The sequence below is a fragment of the Periplaneta americana genome, chromosome 2 (assembly GCF_040183065.1).
Source record: "Periplaneta americana isolate PAMFEO1 chromosome 2, P.americana_PAMFEO1_priV1, whole genome shotgun sequence".
NCBI classification, from domain to species: Eukaryota; Metazoa; Arthropoda; class Insecta; order Blattodea; family Blattidae; genus Periplaneta; species Periplaneta americana.
In genome coordinates this window covers 154161172-154167858 of record NC_091118.1, presented here as the reverse complement: position 1 = coordinate 154167858, position 6687 = coordinate 154161172, and the positions used below count along the sequence as shown (strand labels likewise).

Genomic DNA, 6687 nt, shown 5'->3' with positions numbered 1-6687 from the left:
AGTTTTTGCGTAATGACAACCCCAAAGATATTAAGAGTAGCTATCAGATTTCGTGCCTAAACTTATCTAGTATAACTTTAACTTAAAAGAATAAAATGAATTCTGGAGAACAATTATTATTATTATTATTATTATTATTATTATTATTATTATTATTATTATTGTTATTATATTTACTTCTAACACCTAGATTCATATTTAATGATTATAAATTTTGTGTTTGCTTCGTGACAATAACAGTACGAAATTATGCTCAAATTTATTTTTAAAATAATATGAATGCTCTAGAGATAGACTTTTACAAGTTTAATAGTTTAATAGCTATTTCGTTATACTTCGAGAACATAGGCCTACTAAATGTAATTTTGATTTTTAAAATACATCAGATAACAAAATTTTTTCGTTATCAAACAGACAAATAAATAGTCTATTGTATCTTCGTAGCTGGTTCGAGTCCTCAAGGGGGAAGAAATTTTCTCATGAAATTTCGGCCAGTGTATGAGACCGGTGTCTACCCAGCATCGTGATGCACTTGGGGAGCTACGATAAGTAACGAAATCCGGTTACGTTGTTTAGTCACCGAAGGCAGGCCTGAACCTCACAAGTGATACCAAGAAGGCACCACTTATGAGGCAACTAGGCCAGGAGATAATGGGGTAGGGTGGCAAGTTGCTTTTCCCCTCCATTGCATACATCGCCGACTAGCTACATATTACAGTGGTCAGACATCAGATGGATACAAACAATAATTGTTCTTCCTCTGACACATATCGTCAAGTGAGATGTACTGTACTCCCTGATAATAGATGTAGGCCTAGATATCAGCCAAAATCTCAATCAGAGGAAATCCGATTACGAAAGCCAGCTATAACGGCTGGGTGGGATCACGATACCTCCATTCTGATTGGATGAACACCCACCTCTGCTTCATCATGTGGATGTGAGGCCAGCAGACGGCTGTTCGGTAATGGTGCTTCATGGGCTGTCGTGCCTCGGATTATTATTATTATTATTATTATTATTATTATTATTATTATTATTATTATCATAATCATCATCATCATCGTTAAATCACGTCGACCTGGTTGACGAGTTGGTATAGCGCTGGCCTTCTATGCCCAAGGCTGCGGGTTCGATCCCGGGCCAGGTCGATGGCATTTAAGCGTGCTTAAATGCGACAGGCTCATGTCAGTGGATTTACTGGCATGTAAAAGAACTCCTGTGGGACAAAATTCCGGTACATCCGGCGACGCTGATAAAACCTCTGCAGTTGCGAGCGTCGTTAAATAGGCTAAGACATAACATTTAGTTAAATCACTATCGCCGTCATCATACTCTATTTGATCTTCTTTTGTTTCTAATTACATTTTTTCTTACTTTATTTCTCTCTAACTTCTCTTCTTTCGCTTCCTAATTGTGTTTATCATTCTTATATTTCTCCTTATTCATTTGTTTCTTCAAATCTGAAAAGAAAAAAATACCATTTAAACATTTACTTATTTCTATTAATAACCAGTTCTTGCTGTGTGATATAATGGTCAAACAGCACATTTTAGCTGTATTGTAGTCATCGGTCTGTTGTTTGGATGGCACTATAGAGATTTGCGTGAGCTTTACACGTTTATACCCTCACAGTAATTTCAAGATTGAATTGTCAGTTTCAGCTATCAAGCAACAGATTTCAAGAAGAGGCCCATCAATCATTCCATTATGAAAATCTCTCGCAAACAGGAAATAATATTGATCAGATAATACAAATTTGGCGCACTAAGGGGTAGCCATGATGTTGGTGAAGAAACACTGTTTGGTTGGTGGTTTTAGGAGCTGGAGGGGTTTCTGAAGAGGGGGGACCAGAGGTCTTAAGGGTCTTTGCCCCTCCTTTTCCACTTAGTCCATGTCGCTGTGCTGTCAATGTGGGGCAACCCACAGATTTGTTCTGTGAGCACGCACCGCCCCTAGCGGGTAAAAAGCGCATGTAAACAAAGCACGTGATTGGTCCATAGGACTTTGACATCACATACTCATTTGGAATATGATAAGTAGGAAAAATGAGTCTAATCTATTAAAAGAGACGTTTACAGACAAAATGTTACCCGTAAGGAACTCCTGCCCTCTATACAGGGAAAATCGGAACTTCTGAAGGGATGTTTCAAGGGAGAAAAGAGAGGGGGAAATATGGTGGATGTGAGAATTTTTTTATTGTACTATTTTTAAGGGTTGTTTGTTAATGAGAAGAATAATGTAAGTAAAATCATTATGCATGTCTATACAACGTTATGTTGGTCTAAAAATATGCTGTCACAATCTTGCTTGTTTCAGTAAACTGAATGTGCAATTTTAACATATGCTGTTGCCTCTTTCTGTACTATCTGGTAGCAGACATCTTGATGTATGAAATCGTGAAGCAATCCTTCAGAATGCTAAGCAATATTACGTTCAAATTCTTCTGTAATCTTAGTCCATATTGTTTAACATAAGGATACCTGCAGTGCAATAAAATTTGAATTTTACACATTTATTTAAGCATTGAAAACGTTATGAAACAAGTATAGTGTAGCCATGTCATTTAAGTTAAATTTATAAAATTGCTTTGTTGGATTAATGACTATTTTCTGTAATTATTTGAGCCAAGCTATACTGAGAAAATATTTATTTTACTCCCATTGACATCATAGGTAATTCTTAATAGTTACAATAAATAAATAATGAAACATAAGAATTTTAATCTTAGTCGTATATTTGTTTTTATAAATTTGTAGGGAAATTATGAAATGAAATTAAATATGATTTTTTAAATTGGTTTAAGTGACGCTTTATCAACTTCGCGATTATCTAACTTCTGAGTGAAATCCAGGTAATAGGCCTAATTCCAGCGAAATGAGTCATTTCTATAGACTTACGTGTTTTATGAGCTCCTATATTTAAATATTACAAAGAAAAAAGTATAAAAGTAATAAAAAACTAAATTTTGTGCGAATTATTTGTTAAATATTTTGGGAATTTTGCGCTAAAATATTAGATTTACTGAAATTCGTGAAAGATGTAGATTGAAAATTTAAGATATTAAATATTTTCATTCGATTAAAAAAAATTGATAAAATACAATTTTTACAATTATTATAATAATTGCAGTAGGCTACATTGAAAAATATTCAACACCTTCCAGACTAAAGATTTAAAACTGCAATTACGTCATAAGTGCATGACTTTGTGTCTTTATAGTTTAAATTTCATGCCCATTTTACTGCATAATGATAACAATTGGTTTCCTTTTTTTTACCACTCCACACAAATATTTAGTCTGTTACATACCTAACAAATAATATTAAATAGAGAATAACCTCAGGGTTCCTGAAATATCACACAATAATTTTAAAAAATATAGGCTATAAAAATAAAACTTATAAATAGTGGACTTTAGATGTTTTTACACTGCGGAATAACCTATAAATACAAATTATTATAATTATAGCCTATGAGTTATAGTTGACACTATTGACATATAAATATCGATACTCTTATACTGTAGAATTTGCAATGAGTGGTTGACAGTTAGGAGTAACTTAAAATTTAGTCAATTTCAAAAGTAATTTTAAAAAATTTGAGCGCATAGACAGTAAGTTATAAAACGGAACCTGTTTAATTCACAAAATTTCAATTTCAAACACAACCTGTAGACTCTCTCGAATCATTAGACTAAAAGACGTAAAATGAGAAATTTATTCCAGAAAATTGTACATGGACCCTCACTTTTACACAATAAGCCCAGTATTTAAAAAAATCTCATTAAAACCAGCATACTCTTTTAAATGTAATGATAATGTAATTGTTTTCGTAGTACGTTAAAGATTACCACGTCGTCTTAAAGTAGCATATTTCGCTGATCCCAGCGAATAGGTTTTCTATTGAATAGCGAATCTTTTTACACAATGGAACCCTAATATATTATGTAATAAATTGAACCGAAGTAGTCAAAATTAAATATATTATAAAAATTTGAATCATTTATAGGATTGGATCTTAAAGGCAAAAAAGTTACTCCCAAAACAAAGTCTAGTTTCTATTATGACTATAAGGACGACATCCACAGGATCAAGTTTATGTACTGTATTCTTTTCTTTACCTTTATTTAATTGAGAGGAATGTGGCTACTTCGGTATCTAGATATCGTTTCATCTTTGGTTTTATTGATGTTTTAGTTTGATGGAAAGGTAATAACAAGGCTAAGGCAATTCTCCTTGATAGGTTCTGTACAACAATATTCTTAGACCCTGTTATTTTAATGGTAGAATAAAAGTTTTGTTTTGTTACAACCACCACATCATTTGTTGTTGTTGTTATTATTATTATTATTATTATTATTATTATTATTATTATTATTATTATTATTTCGTAATCAATATTTTCTCCATTCTGTTGTATATTGTAAAACTTGTGAAAATCCCTTCGAAATTTTTTCAACTTCAAGATCCGAAATTCTAATTTTAACTTAAATGGGTACTTTTATTATTTTTTATTTTGTTTCCACATATTGTTGCAGATATTTTTATACATTTTCTTAAACTCTTGTAAACTGGTTTCGTTGTCTTATGCCTCAAAAATTAAATTTTAGCCCCGTGACATTAATTTAAGTTGTAAAACATGCTATATGAACGTCGAAACTTCACAGATTCATATTTTATTCGTATTCTCTGCACGAAAGCTTTTATGACATATTAATAACACTAAGCGTAAAAATGATTTATGGCTTCATTTACGTGTTGTTGTAGCAAGCGTACACTTTTCGTGTGAAATTCTCAGTGTCGATAGTATGGAATCGATAATAATCCTCGATATAATGATGAATCGCTAGAAGAACAGCAGCTTACGACGATGTTGTGACACCATTAAATTACATGTAACTTTTTTTAACGGAAAGATTTTTATGGCGGTAATAGGGGTACATGAGGTTGTTCACAGGCCCACGAAAGAGCAAAATTACCCTCCGGGACATCTTCTAATGTGTTTATAATAGTTTGTACAAAGTTTCTTTTTGACTACTAGAGCCTCTCTTATAATAATGTTCCTCAGAGGAAGACAGTCTTATGTTACTGTCCTGCTAGTCACCGAGTTGTTCCTAAATGTAATCTGCATCAATGAAAGTAACATTTTAATAACTGGAACATAACACTACATAAAGAATATTATATGAGTACTTATGTAAAACGTGAAATAATATCGTCGTCGTTCAGGCAGAAGTCACCAAGTCCAAAATTGACGAAGTCCATTATTTTGAATATTTTAAGAAATAATGCGTATCTACATGGCAACAACTTCACATTAACTAGGATATGTAATCAGAAGAAAAAAAAAAAGGTTAAATTATGGAAAAACAGATTTTTAAAATTTGATTAAACTTTAAAATCGCTGTAACTCAAAACAACAATTTTGGACTTAGTTATTTCTGCCAGAACGACGACGATATTATACATGGAATCTTTAACTCAATTTTATGTAAATTTTGTCCAGTGTTTACTTAGAAAAGTTTAATATTTTATTATAAATTAATACATATTGTTAATAATAAAAGTTATGAACTTCGTAATAGTAAGTTATTATTATTATTATTATTATTATTATTATTATTATTATTATTATTATTATTATTAATATTCAAGCCAATATCTATTAACACTTAGCTAATAATAGGTTAGGGTTACAATAGATTAGATTTCAAGTCTGATCCCATATAGCCTACGGGGTTTGTCAATTGACATAGCATAGCTCACAGTTAACATTAATATTAGTGACAGTGATAATATCACAACAACAACAACAACAACAACAATAATAATAATAATAATAATAATAATAATAATAATAACAATAATAATAATACAACTTGTGATAAATATTTTACAGTTATACAAAAAAAAATGAGTTTATAAATTAATAAGGTCAAATTTATTGATGTACACGTTGGTAGTTTCGACGGATCTGGAGATGGGAGATAGATTTAAAAATGTCTATTAGGATTGTTTGTGACTTCTCATAACTTTCGTAGGAACCGAAAGCTAACGTTGTTTATGGAAGATTCACAGATTATATTATCTCCTTTAAGGACCTTGATTAGAAATAGAGAACCAAGAGCTTGGTGTCTGCAATTAGAAGTATGATAGGCCTATTCGAAATAATCACAATTTTTCTCATTAATAATAATACTACTACTATTAGGCCTACTACTATTACTACTACTACTACTACTACTACTACTACTACTACTACTACAATTACTACTACTACTAGGCTTACTACTACTATTACTACTACTACTAGGCTTACTACTACTATTACTACTATTAATAATAATAATAATAATAATAATAATATTTCCCAGAGATTTTAGTTGCTGATATATAGGGATTCGTCAGTAATATTCAAAGTTATTGAAATATTTTATTGTGTCCGTATGTCACGTTAAACATAATAACAGGAATTCGACTACTTTTGAGTTTGTAGTGTTAGGTTAAGTTCTGAAGAAGCGTGTTTAGTAGTACAATGCTGAACAGAGTTACTGTGATAGTTGCGACGATAATGATGACTATGATTGTGGTGAAAGTATTCTTGTTATACTGCGCTGATATATGAAGTTACGTCTGCGCTAACCAAAGCCATTAGAATATTTTTCGATAACCGTGTGCCACGCTA

At 31.5% G+C, this 6687-nt stretch overlaps 1 long non-coding RNA gene across 1 annotated transcript in view; it reads left to right on the top strand.

Moving 5' to 3' along the window:
* The first annotated feature begins 1575 nt into the window (after window positions 1-1575).
* The window catches only part of LOC138694711 (uncharacterized), a 160752-nt gene continuing 155640 nt past the window's right edge, over window positions 1576-6687 (top strand). Inside the window, exon 1 of the long non-coding RNA XR_011330997.1 lies at window positions 1576-2241. This is a non-coding gene — a long non-coding RNA (uncharacterized lncRNA). The remainder of the gene's footprint in view (window positions 2242-6687) is intronic.